Source organism: Typopeltis vanoorti, chromosome 17, assembly GCF_054136105.1.
Source record: "Typopeltis vanoorti isolate ZY-2024b chromosome 17, IOZ_Tvanoo_1.0, whole genome shotgun sequence".
Taxonomy (NCBI): domain Eukaryota; kingdom Metazoa; phylum Arthropoda; class Arachnida; order Uropygi; family Thelyphonidae; genus Typopeltis; species Typopeltis vanoorti.
Genome location: NC_143565.1, coordinates 76,419,681 through 76,434,046, shown reverse-complemented (window position 1 = coordinate 76,434,046; position 14,366 = coordinate 76,419,681). Strand labels below are relative to the sequence as shown.

General features: G+C 33.2%; 1 protein-coding gene across 5 annotated transcripts in view; it reads right to left on the bottom strand.

Moving 5' to 3' along the window:
* The window catches only part of phtf (putative homeodomain transcription factor), a 291,193-nt gene extending 279,851 nt beyond the window's left edge, over window positions 1–11,342 (bottom strand). For 4 of the 5 annotated variants that reach the window (XM_090407495.1, XM_090407494.1, XM_090407497.1 and 1 more), the window contains exons 1-2: window positions 11,181–11,342; window positions 4,096–4,139 (exon numbers count right to left, since the gene is read on the bottom strand). The gene's annotated coding sequence lies outside the window, so the exon portion shown is untranslated. The remainder of the gene's footprint in view (window positions 1–4,095; window positions 4,140–11,180) is intronic. The other variant, XM_090407496.1, reaches the window with a different exon arrangement.
* Between the last annotated feature and the right edge of the window lie 3,024 nt (window positions 11,343–14,366).

Below are 14,366 nucleotides of genomic sequence, written 5' to 3'. Positions count from 1 at the left end.
CTTCCATTTAATTTTCCCTACCAGTAAGTAGTGGTCTGACTATCTCTGCTCCTCTGTATACTCTGGTGTCTATGATCATATTTGATGATTTCATATTAACTATTATATAGTCTATGATGCTTTTTGTATTTCTTGCCTGCCAGGTATATCTGTGAATATCTTTATGTTTTAAGTAGGTATTCATTATTCTATAATTGTTGTGTAGGATGAATTCTCTTAATTGCTTAATCTTAATAAAGAACTTAATCTTAATAATAATTAATCTTAATAAAGAGATTAAGAATGCTCTTAATCTCTTCCCATTATTATTATATTGGTTCTCCTATTGGTCCTATATTGGGTTTATGTGAGGTATTACCAATTCTTGCATTTAAGTCACCCATTATTATAATATAATCAGAAGGGTTTATTTGATCTATAATCTTTTGTAGTTCTTGATAAAAAATCTCTGATTCTTCTTCTTTTCCCTCTATGCCTATTATTGTTAAATATCCTTTATGTATCTTTAGTCTCGTCTCTATGATTCTATCATTCCAGTAGTTGTAATGTATAATATTTCTTAACGTTTTATTATGAACATCATTATGCCTGACTTTGCCTTTTCTTCCACCCTTACTCCACTATAAAGATAGATATAATTCTTGGTTTCATCTGTTCCTTTTTGTTTTTTCTTTGATTCTGTAATGGTAGCTATCTTTATTTTTTGTTTCTCCAAGGTTTAGTCTAATTCTTGTATTTTATGGTGTATAATTCTAACATTCCATGTTGCTAGTTTCCAAATATTAGGTATCTCCTTTTTCTGTTTTTGTGTCCATGTCTCAATCATATCCATTCTCCGATCTGGGTCATTTCCAGTAGGGTCCGTCCTTTTTGAATTGTCATGAGCCTTTTTAGTGAGTTGTAGTGAGTTCAATTCAACTGAGGGGGGTTACTGGCTGCCTGCAGTCTAGCTTGATAGTGGGGCTGCCACCTTAAGGTATATCTTTTCAGATATACCTCGGATATATGAAATAGAAATAATGGTGTTTTGTTCTAGTGTGTTTGGGGAAGGGAAAGTAGGTGGGCCATGTACTATTTTATCTATTTTGTGAAAGCTGTAGCCATTAGCTACAGCTCCTACAAAATATACTATAAAGATAGTTGAGTTCTGTGGAAAGGGTTGCCAGGGCTATTTGTTTATGTAGATATTTTCCTCTGTGTGTTGGCTTTCTCTAAATGGAAAAAGATAGTGAAAAATAGGAAAGGAACTATTTGTTCTAACAGTCCTTTCTGCAGAGGCTGTAGTCTTTATATATAATGTAGTCTTTATAACAATATAATCTTTATAACTATTCTCTTTGCACCTTTTCCACAGCTTCTTTATCCCTTCCAAACCAAGGAGATAAATTTACACACATATGCAGTGTGTAAATTTATTCATGTGCAGTTTATGAAAGTGTTGTAAAGAGATAAAAGGACTTCCTTATCCTTATGTGCCAAGGTTTCAACATTGCTATTATCCTCTGAGTCCTACTTGCAGTTTTTACTATGTGCCCTTTGAGCTTCAAATTCCTATCCGCCATAACATCAAGGTCTCTAGCCTCATCAGTTTTTTGTAGCATGACCCCTGCTAATATAATATGCAACTGGAAATCTCATCAGGCTAAAGTACATAACTTTACAGTGACAGCCATTATCATTTGCTCATTATAATTTATGTATATTAAAAAATTTACTTAAAAATCATTTATATATGATCTTTGTTATAAAAGGATAAATTACTTCTTAGATTACACTTTATTGTAAAATATTTTTTTAAGTATTCATTATCACCAAGGTCACATCACACATCCCCAAATGTCATTTAATGTGAATACACTATAAAAGTAAGCTTCCATAGCTCAGTCAATAGTAATGATGTCCGTCAGTTTGAAAGACCTTATCAAGGATTTTCAACTAAATGTGTGTTAGCCAGTCTTGTATGGAGTGGTAAGATTTTTATTCCTAGAAACTTCGATTTTTCATCCTGAAAAATAGACAGGAATGAAACTAGTCACTAGTCATAAGAACACACATACAAAAACAAACATAATACACTATCCTCATAGCATGAGTTGCTTCAGTCGTAAATCCAAATTCACCAACCAAACTAAAAAAAAAAAAAAAAGTCAGCTAGAATTAAATGCAGCTTAAATATTTTTAATTTATTTTTTATGTGATCCCATCCACAAAAGATTGTAAACCTACATTTACTATTGCAGGTGAGCTAATGGTTGGATAATGAACTGGGAACTTACAAGAGAACTAGAAATTAGCCAATCCATTCGATAATTTTGTTAGCTTTGCAATAATCCAGCAAAATTTATTTGTCAAATAGTTAAGTATGATAAATTTACTGATGCATTATTATTTCAATGGCCAGAAAATGGTATATAAATCTGACCCTAGCAAGTAGGCTTACCTGCTGATATTATTATTATTATTACTATTAACATCAAATCTCCATAGTCAGAGACTCATCACTGGAAGTACATCCTATCACACACATCATCAAATCATGCCTTAAACTCAGTAGTAAATAAATTACACATGCTACTGAATTCCATGCCCTGCTTTCATTAAGATTATAAAAACACAGATTAAACAATTAAATAAGCTCTTTGATGAAGTTGTTAGCCAGGATCAAAACACTTTGTATAAGTTATGCACCCATTTTGAAAGGACTCCTTGTTTATAAGATCTCCCAAAAATTCATAAAGAAAGTTGACAAATGAGAACCACTGTGAATTGTATTGCCCATATTGAACAATCCTGACCATTGTTTCTCTATTTACCAACATTCTGTTATTTCATGCCTAATCCCTTCATTTATTCATTTGACACATACCTTATTCAGCCTTTTCAGTTTCAGAATATATTTGCACACTGATGTTAAATATCATTTGATCAGTTCCCATGCAGCATTTATCTCCCTCCTGCTTAACTTCCCATTCTATGCTGTAGCTCCAAACTGTCTCCTAAGCATCCCACAATCATCAGCCTTGTGGTTCCACATATATATCCTTTCTTCACAGAAATCTTCATATGGCTAGCCACCACCCAGGTGATCATCTCATGGTCCCTCTCACCAACTGGGGTGGGGGGAGGATGTGACACCCATTCACAATCACATCCTCCTATGAAATAATTAGATCTGAGACTCTCAATCCTCGCATGCCCTCCCTAACATACTACCTAAGATAGCTGTCTCTCAAATTAATTTTCTTTATACCCAAATTCTCTCTCTTCATTCCAATCTATATTACCACAATTAAAATAATCCATAATGATTATCTTTCTTTTCTTCCTTAATTCAAGTTGCTCATATTTTTCTTCACCACCACCCTCCACATTCCCTGGCCTATAGCAGCATCCAGCTAAATATCTCTTCTGTCAACCTCCACCTCACATCTTACTAACTCAAAACCATTGCCACTATTTTCCTCTCACATCTCCATTTTGTGCAGACATAATTTACCTGCTATCATCAACAGCACTTGCCTTCCCTTCTTGTCCTTTCTATCCTCACAAAAGAACATATCTGCCATTTCTATTCCCATCATATTGATCTTAATAACATTAACTTAAAAATTTACATGGCATTTGAAATTTACAAGCAAAATTTCAAATATAACAATTATAAAAAATATCCTTGTTTAATATGTTCTTCCTCATTTTCCTGATTTATGCTCACACGTAGACTTACACTTTTTCTGTGTAACATTTGGAACCAAAATTCTACGGAATAGGTGGGTTATTCCTTATTCCTGGAGGTACCCTATGTCTGTAGAAGCATGTGTTCACAGGGCCAGTTTGCCTGTTTTGCGGGAGGAAAATTCCCAGATAAACTGGGGAGAAAAACCTTGCAGTCCACGCCCAAGACCGGCTAACTTGGCTATGTCTGAGAAAGATCCTAAGCTCCTCACGTAAGCAACAGGAATCGAATGCAGGACACTCCTTTCCCAGGCATATGGTTGCGAAGTGCATAGCCACTCAGCTAGCAATGTGGATTTAATATGTTACTTTTTAACATATCCACAAATCACCAAACATATAACATTATTTAATAAATCCTACCTACTTCACCTTAAGATAGGACTCCTAATCTTCTCTAGTGTGAACTGCAAATAAAAAAAAAAGCAAAATATATCACAATGTGGCCATCAGATAACAGAACTCTAAATAAGAAAGTCAAAGCAAATATAAGAAATATAAATTTATTCACAATTTCTCTTACTCTGCTAAAGCAGCCAAATGAAGTGTTACAGGTACAATAGTGCAGTCTGAAATCATATGCTTGTCTGTATATTTGTTGTTGTAGTGAGAAAGAGAGAATGCCAGGAACAGAAGAGAAACTGGTCTCACAGGATTTACTACAATGGTCAGCATAAAAAAAAAATTTCAAAAAAAAGCAGCAACTCGTGCTTTAGTAATTTATTTGTATTTTATGTAGTGATAGATTATAGATTGGATGAATGAGTAGGATTGCCATTTTAATGTGAATGAATTATGTAATTTTTGCATTGCAAATTTAGGAGATGAATAAGATTCAGAATCTGAGGATTTATGATGGACAGAGGCCTGAAGTATCTATACTAAGGCAAACTGCAACTGATTACACAACATTTTGCCTATGATAGGGAGTGTACTAAGTAGTAGAGATAAGTTGTAGCACTGTACAAAACATGAAATCATATGGTTTCCAATGGGATGGGGGAATTCTGATGCATTCAGAAACAAGTGACTGCTGCAATATTAGGACTCTGGAATGTTTATTATGTGGGAAGGCTGAGAGGGTGTACACTGCAGAGTTTAGTGAATAGAAGAGTTTGGTTATTTTGAATTTACAGGCAAAGCAACTAAAGCTATAAGTGTTATATGTATTATGTCTGTAAACTGTGTTCTTCTGGATAGTTTGTCTATTTTACAGGATGAAAAATCCAAGTTTCTGGGAGGAAATACCATCTTGCCATATGTGAGATAAAAAAGAAATTTCCTTACAGACTTAATGTTTAAGTCTGTGAGGAAATTTTACAGGATTCGTGGAAAAGATATTAAACACAAGAGAGGGTGAGAATGAGAGGCTACCCCCTGGAAGTTGTGTAATGTGTGGTGAAGAAGAACAGATGGAGAAGAGGAACAGGGATACTATTTCATAGTCAAAATGTAAAATGATGTGCTTTGATAAGTGTAAGATCAAGATGACTATCATATCAGTGAGTGCAGTGCAGGAGATGATAAAAATCATTACAATTAGAAGATTCTAGAGGATTACATAAGAATTATAGAAAGTGAATTCAAAGATGGATTAAATGGAGATATAGATAATCATATAAAAATGCTTGAGATGTTTGCATGTGGTAACTTCCATGATACTAGATCAGCAGAAGAAGAATGACCTTATAAGTTAAATTCTAGTCATCAACTACAGGAACTTTTTCTAGGCTATTTTTCAGTTTGTTCTTGAGTTAGCTGGTTTGTGGCACTGGTAAGGGCTTAATTCCTAAAAAAAAACTGCATTTTAAATTCCACGACTCAAAAATGAAATGATAATAATAAATTTTTAAAAAATCAACTGCTAAACACACACAATAAGATATCCACTAATATACCAGTCAGGATTGGGAACACAAGGTGGCAACAGCTGTCACTTATTTTTCCATCCTGCTAGAAAGCAGATTGATCATTTTCCGATGACAAAGACAACAAAAGGCTGAGTAAACAATTTCTAAAAAGTTAGGACTTGGAATTCTATCTATTCCATTTAGAGGATATATTTTTATTATTTATTTAAAGACGACTTTTAGTGATCATGCCAATAAGACATCTGTGTAAGGAAGTGTTAACAACAAAACACAATTCTGTTTGCATAATTTGAGAGCATATTACTGTTTTTTGGGGAATTAAGTAGTTTGACAAATGATTTCAATGCGCTCATAACATCATACAGAGTTGAAGCTCCAAGTGTTTGTTCTGTAATAGCAAATGACATTAATGCAAAAAAATAAAATAACTTAATAATCAGTGATGAAACAGTTCAACTGTTTAATCAGTGATTATCAATTTCTCTCAAAAAAAAATCACTGCTTCAATGATACCAGTTATTTTGTAAAGCAGGTGACTTTGGCCATATCAAGTTTTCTGAATATATAAAAATAAGCATACTGACCACTATACTCACTATTCCACACATTAACACCTGGATGTGAAGTATCATCATAACTTTGGGCATCAATTTTTCCTGAAGACTTATTTAGCAAGACCATTTGAAAGATATTAAACAGTATTTTAAAAGTTGAGAAGATACATAGCATATATGAATAATGGCTAAGTAGGAAATACAGAGGAAGATGTTACAGAAGAAATATGAGGAAGAAAATTGTCAATAAGTTTTAAAAGAGGTAAACCGTGAGTAGACATATCGGTACTCATCGGATCTACTTCAAAGCTAGTAAGTCTCTTTTAAATATTCAGCTACACGAAGCTAAAAAATCTCTTGCCATCTTAAATAAAGAAATTATGGATATAAAAAATGCTCTGGAATCTGTTTTAACTGTTGAAACTTTTACTACTGTAATGCGCATATCTTCGAGTTCTTACTTAAAGGTCTTTAATGATTCTCGTGACAAGCTAAAACACAAATTTGAATCACTAGTCAGCTTACCTAGATCCAGTAATAATACTATTGATATAGATAAAGTAGTCATAAATGTTTCCGGACGTCCACTAACAGACTGTGAACGTTTTGTTTTATCAAAAGGATATGATTTCGCTGTTACGCCGAATAAGGCCGATTATGGATTTTTTTCATAACATAGACAGGGGTATTCGATCCTTATCCCAAAAAACAGCCAACAGATTACGTTTTGAATGTGCACAAATTCTTTTTCATGCCAAGCCTCTTCGTCCTAATCTTTCTTACTCTGAGTTTAAAGCATTGAAATCACTGAAGAATAACAATAATTTAATAATTACGAAAGCTGATAAGGGGAAGGCTATAGTGATTCAAGATAGGAAGGAATATGAGAGAAAAATGTCTCTTTTACTTTGCGACTATTCAACTTATAGGCCTCTTACATCGGATCCTACCCGGAGTCAATTGAAGAGACTTAATTCTCTTATAGATAATGTATCTACATGGAATGAAAATCAAAAGAAAAAACTTAAAACCTTCTTCGGTCGTCCACCTAGATTGTATGGTCTTCCGAAAGTTCATATACCAGGCATTCCGTTGAGACCAGTCGTAGATTGTATAGGTTGCCCCACTTACAAAATCTCAAAATTTTTATCTAATTTACTCTCCTCTTCAACTAGAAGAACTGATACTTATATAAAAAATACTTTGGATTTCAAAAATAAAATTTCAGATCTTCATTTGGACGTTTCTGATATCATGATCAGTTTAGATGTTGTTTCTTTATTTACAAATGTGCCTCTTTCGGAAAGTATTGAATTACTACAACAGGAATTTCCTTCAGACATTGTAAACGTATTTGATTTTGTAATAAATTTTGGTTATTTTTCCTTTAAAAATAAGTTGTATCAACAAATTAAAGGAACAGCAATGGGTAATCCTCTTTCTCCTGCTATCTCCAATTTCTTTATGGAACATTTTGAACAACGTATCTTTGACAACATTTCTCCCTGACCTATTCATTGGTTCAGATATGTCGATGACATTTCTGCTGTATGGAATGGCTCTTCGGATGAACTTCAACAATTTCTCACTAAGTTAAACGCATTTCATCCTAGGATCAAGTTTACCCTAGAAGTAGAATCAAATAAACAGTTAGCCTTTTTAGATCTTCTAATTCTTCGCCAACCAGATGGTAACCTACATTTCTCAGTTTATAGAAAGAAGACTCATTCATTCATTCAGCCATTATATCCATGCGGAATCTCATCACCATCCCAGTCAAAAGGCAGGAACTATTAAAACACTGGTTCATCGGGCCCACTCCTTTTGTTCTACAGACGATCTTTTACAGAAAGAACTACAATACATAACTTCTTCCTTTCTATCTAATGGTTATAAGAATTGCTTCATTAAAAGAACTTTGAGTAGTTTTAATGTCTTCCTCTTCAAACACAGAGGAAATAATGCGCATTACTATCCCTTATGTACAAGGCATCAGTGAACGTATAGCAAAAGTTTTAAAACCACTGAATATTTTTGTTGCCTTTTGACCATTTAGAAAAATCTCCACCTTTCTCACTTCTCCTAAGGACAAGCTTCCACATCTTAATCATCCAGGTGTCTACCAGATTCCGTGCTCTTGTGGATTATCTTATTTCGGACAAACGGGAAGATCTGCCTCTATTCGGCTAGAAGAACACCAATTTTATATTGAATACTTTAAACCTGAAAAGTCTGGACTTTCTGAACATGCCATCTTCACTAGACACAGAGTTCATTGGAGAAAGACAAGAGTCCTTCACAAAAGTCAGTTTCTCATGGAACGCCTTTATAAGGAAACATGTGAAACTCTACTTCATTCTCCTAACTTAAACAGATCCGATGGCTTACGTCTATCCCCTTTATGGGAGATAGTACTTTATAAATCAGCTAATCTTTCCTAACTTTTTATTGTATTAATTTTTTTTTTTTTTTTTTTTTTTTTTTTTTTTTTTTTTTTTTTAGGAAAGTTATTGACCTTTTTAGTTATCTTACACCAGCTACTTAGGTGGCGCTTTTTGGAATTGTCAGTTAGTGTTTAATTTTGAGCTTAATGTACTGAAGATGCCTGTGACACACAGGTGAAAATTATACTAATGAATAATCTTTCTACGTGAGTTTTTCCGTTATTTATTGTGTACCAAAATTGTCAATAGTTGCATTAGAGTTTAAGGTGCAGGTAGAGAAAGCAAAAGCTATGATAAAGAGGAAGAAGAGGATGGAATATAAAGAGATGCATGAGTAATTTAAGGGCTCTTTAGTTATAGAAAGTAGATAAAAAGAACAAGTATGAAAAAAAATAGTACCAAGACAAAATGACAGAAGAAATAGTGAAATTTTTCAGTAAATATTTCATCAGTGAGTATATTTCACATTAGAGAAAATGGAATAACATTACATATTGAAAGCTAACGTACAAGAAGCATTTAAGATATTGCATTTCAATAAGGCTGTAAAACTAGTAGGATATCAAGGGAATGTGCAAAAGAGTTAACAGTGCCTTTGGCTTAATTTTTCAGTGAAAGTTTCTGGAAGATAGAAGGGATGGATTACTGATTTGAATCCACTACATAAGGAATGGATTCAAATTATCAATCAGTTTGCATTTCAGGGATAGTATTTAATGTTGGAAAGGTTCATTGGATAAAAACAGGAATCTCTATGAGAAGCATCAGTTTGTTTAAAGGACAACCTCTCAGTAAAACTTTTATGATAGTCCAACAAATAAAGCATTGTAAACCTATAGTGCCTGCAGCACAGTTGAAAGGATGTGACAAAAGGAATCTGCTTTTTCAATTGAAGGTGATTTATCTGATCTCGTATAGTGATAGCAGCTTTTCTTCTTCCAGAAACTCAGTTTATTATTTATTATTATTATTATTTATCCCACATACAGGCAATCAACAAGGAACCACAAACAATAAACAGACAAAAGTACTATTAGTGGCCAACAGACGTCATAATGTGGGATTAAGTTGTATAGTCAGTGGGTGGTGTGGTGTGGAGTGCCCTCCCACGATGAGTCTTAGGATTCCACAGAGATGTCACAATAATAACAATACCATATGATTATCATAAATGAATTAAGTATTAAATAATTTGGGAACTCTGCTCTTCAAGGTCTTTCAAAAAGTTCTTCTGGCCTCCAATAATCAGGCATTAATCTTACACCAAGTCATGAAAATCATCTTCCACCTAAAGACATTCACAGAGTGATATTTGAATCCATAACCTCAAGATACTGGAAAGCAGATATGCTCTTCACTTAACCAACCAAGGAAATCTGGTAACATTTTGTAGGGTGACAACCACATACAACAGAGAAAAAATGTGCATACCGTGATATTTTTGGATTTTTGTAAAGGCACTGATAGAATAATACTGTGACAAATTGATATCAAAATTGAGGGAAATGGCTAGTACAGTACCTTGGATAGGGGGGATGGTTGGATGATAGGTACCAGTGAGTTGTATAAGATGGGCAGGATGCAGGGTCTCAGAGGAAGAGGAGGGGATGGTGGCTAGTGAAGTACTAGGGCATTTTTATGAAGCCAGTGTAATTTAATTTATATGGTGATGATATAGACCAAGGGTTAAAGGGAGATTTTCAGTTGTTTGCAAATGATGTAAAAGTAAGAGGCTGAGAATTTTGATGTAAGAGCACTTCAGGTGGATTTTAATAGGCTAATGTTGGGGACAGAAAAGTGGGGTTATAAGTTCAATGTTGTTAAGTGTAGATCCAGAATATACAAAGATACATTTGCTGAATTTCGTAAATTGCCAGGTCATTGATACACATATGGTACAAACAGAAATTAGACCACAGTACTCCAAGAAAATACTCAAATTATGTGAAGATGAATGTACATTTACAATCTGTTCTTGACTATATCTCTTGAAGTTTGTTTTCTTCCATGAAACTTATTTACTATAGTTCATCCGTAACTGTTTGGTGTCATTAGATTTCAGTTACTCAACTAATATCAGTTAAAATTTAAAAACAATAAGATATTCCATTAAATGATTTCTCCTCTTAAATGTCAAAACATGTTCAAAACTAATGCAAGTTAAAGATACAAAAAATAAACATACTAAAAAAATGAACCATAAGGGCAAGCACAGACAAAAAGAAATAAAATAAAATAAAATAAAAATAAACTGTGTATCAAAAATTCAGAGAATTATACTATTTTCTTGTAGTGTATTACTCAATATTACTAATTATTCTAATTTTAATGTTTAAATCACAATATAATTTTATATCTCACTAATGGTTAAAACTACTGGTTAAAACATGCATCTGCTTTATTTATATATATATATAAATAAAGATATATAAATTTAAAAAAAAAATATATATATATATATATATATATATATATATATATATATATATATATATATATATATATATATATGCACACACGTACGAATAACATTTATCGAAGCTGGAATCTTAATATCAAAATCAGCAAAAGATGCATACCTGAGGTTCTGAGGAGCTAAAATGCGATTCATTAGATATATGAAAGATTTGTTAAACGACTAGTAGCAAACGATGTCATTTTTTAGAATCATATGTTCTAACAAGCACATTCTCATGATCCATAATAAAAATTTCTTTCTTTTCTTTTTTCAAACACTTCTTTCTCACATACTGTAATTCACATTGCTCGCAGCTGAGCGTATCACTAGCACCACCTGGATATTTCCGTAAAACTTACTCGAGTCCTGAATATCAATAAAGCAATGAGATGTTTGAATATCAAATAAAAAATAAATAAATAAAAAATTTATGATGTGCACTATGTTGAGAAAGAGGGCATCAGTCCTAGAAAGATAGCATGACAATCGCTTATGCATTTCAAGAGTGAATATGTGTTACTAAAACTAAGAGGAAAGAATTTTTTTTTTTTTTTAAATCGGTGCTTGACCTCGCTGTTATATTTATTTATGTTATGTTTTTATATGACTGCCACACATGAGGAGTTGTAAAACAGTACAACTGTCCGTGGGTGAGAGTCACATAAAAACATTTAAAAAAATTTTTAAAAAATCAGCTACCACCTTTTATTCCAGTATAGGGAGTAAAGCGAGCCGGATAGTACATAAAAGTATAAATAAATATAACCGTGAGGTGGACTGGGGCTTTTTATAAATTTTTATTCATTATTATTATTAATATTAATTGATATGTTAATTATTATGTACATAATTCTGGTTTATAAATCAAACCTGGAACTTTTTAAGCCACATCAGAAGTCCAATAAACGAAGTGGAGCCATCAGGCAATGAAATTCGTCTATCACCTAAGGACAATCACAAATATTAATGCCCACGACGGGATTCGAACTCGCAGCCTGTTACTTGGAAAGAGGATACATTAACAGTTTGGCCAACCAGACTAACCTGGCCAATTATTATTATTATTATTATTACATGGCGCAATCATAGTGGGAGGACAAGACACTACACTACACTACATGACAATATGCAATTGTCATCTGCTATACAACGAGGAATAACAGCTAATACTGATTACATGATTTCGGAAAAAAAATTGTTTTGAGGGACCTCAAGAATATTAATGAATTGTTTCCCAGCTTTGTATACTAGTTATTTTATCAGTAATAGTATTTGCATTATTAAGGCAGGAAGATGGTGTGGGTGTATTATGTATTTCAATAGTCTGGATTCAATTGGCTGGTTTATGTTTTGAAGTAGAGATTTATTATTATTATTATTATTATTATTATTATTATTATTATTATTATTATTATTATTATTATTATTATTATATATAATATATAATTATATAAAATAATAATATATATAATAAAATAATAATATATATAATATACAATTATTATATATAATAACACAACTTTAAAAACTGAATATAAGATAACAAGGAATCGCCTTACAACACAAATCAGAAATGCAAAAAGAAGCTACTACAGAGACAAACTGACCTTCGCACAAAACAACATGAAACAAACCTGGCATCTGATTAATGAGATGCTAGATTCTGTTCCCAACACCACTGCCTCCGAAACCATAAAACACAGCTTCAGGAAAGACGCAAAACCTATCCAACAACTAGCAAATGACTTTAACCAATACTTTGCAGACTCCATCCAAGAACTTCACAGAAATATTCCCCCAATCACAAAACGAGACCCTCCATTTGGACCGCGATCAAAACAGACATTATGGTTCCCAACCATAAAAGAAGCAGAACTTCTCTCAGCAATACATCAAATCAAACCAAAGACCCAGGAATAGATGGTATCAGACCTAAAGATATAAAGCAACATGCAACTAGTTTAAGTCCTATCCTACTAAAATTAATCAATAAAATATTTAAAACAGGACAGATACCAAGTATGCTAAAGATCGCCATAATTACACCCATATACAAACAAGGAAAAAGGAAATTTAATCAGCAATTACAGACCCATAGCAACATTACCAATTATCACTCAAATTATGGAGCGGATCATACTGAAGAAACTCCCAGCATACACTGAGATTTTTAATATTATCCCCAAAACACAATATGGTTTTCAGAAAAATAAGGGAACAGCATCTCTCTTGGAAGACTTTACAGAAGTAATTAATACCGCCTTAGACAAAAACAAAATAGCCATGGTAGTCTTTATAGATCTAACCAAAGCATTCGATACACTCACACATCAAACCTTGTTAGAAAAGCTGAGGCATGTTGGAATAGACGGGCCTCTTCACAGGTGGTTTACAAACTACCTCCAAAATAGAAAGCACATCACACGTATCGGATCAAACTGAAGCAGAGAGCTACCAGTAACCTGTGGGGTGCCACAGGGAGCTGTACTCTTCCCAACTCTATTCAACATTTACACGCACGATATTAATCAGTTACCACTCAAAGGCAAGATATTCCAATACGCAGACGATACAGCAATAATATCTATCCATAATAACGCAAGCATAGCCCAAACAAATATGCAACATGACATAAATCTGATCATAGACTGGCTCACGAAAAACTCCATACACCTAAACTCAGAAAAGACAAAATTAATGATATTCAGAAATCCACTGACTCGACCAGTTGATAACAAATATATAACCATCCAACATCCACTTTCCAACACAAAAAACATACAGAACAGCAAAACCACTACAATCACTCAGGTTGAAACAATACGATACCTTGGAATTTACCTCGATGCAGATATGAACTGGAATAGCCATATAAAACATCTACACAACAAACTCCGAACAATAAGTGGCAAACTCTACAGATTAAAAGACATAGTTCCCATACGCCTAAAAACACTAATATACAAAGCACTATGCCAAAATATACTAAGATACGCAATAACAACGTATGCTTTCTGTGCACCCTACAAATTAAATAGATTAATGTCGCTACAGTACAAAATGACAAAACTGATCTTTTGGGAACAAAGAGAAAATCACGACCTTATAAACATTGCAATGGCAGAACACAAAATACTGACAGCAAAACATTTATGTCACTATGCAGCCTTGCTAAAACATTATTTCGATGCCAACTACAGGACAGTTAGAAATACATACCATATAACAAGACCTCAGACTACTAATTATATTACATATAAATACAATAATCACTACGGAAAGGCCACGCGAAACTTCTACATCCCAG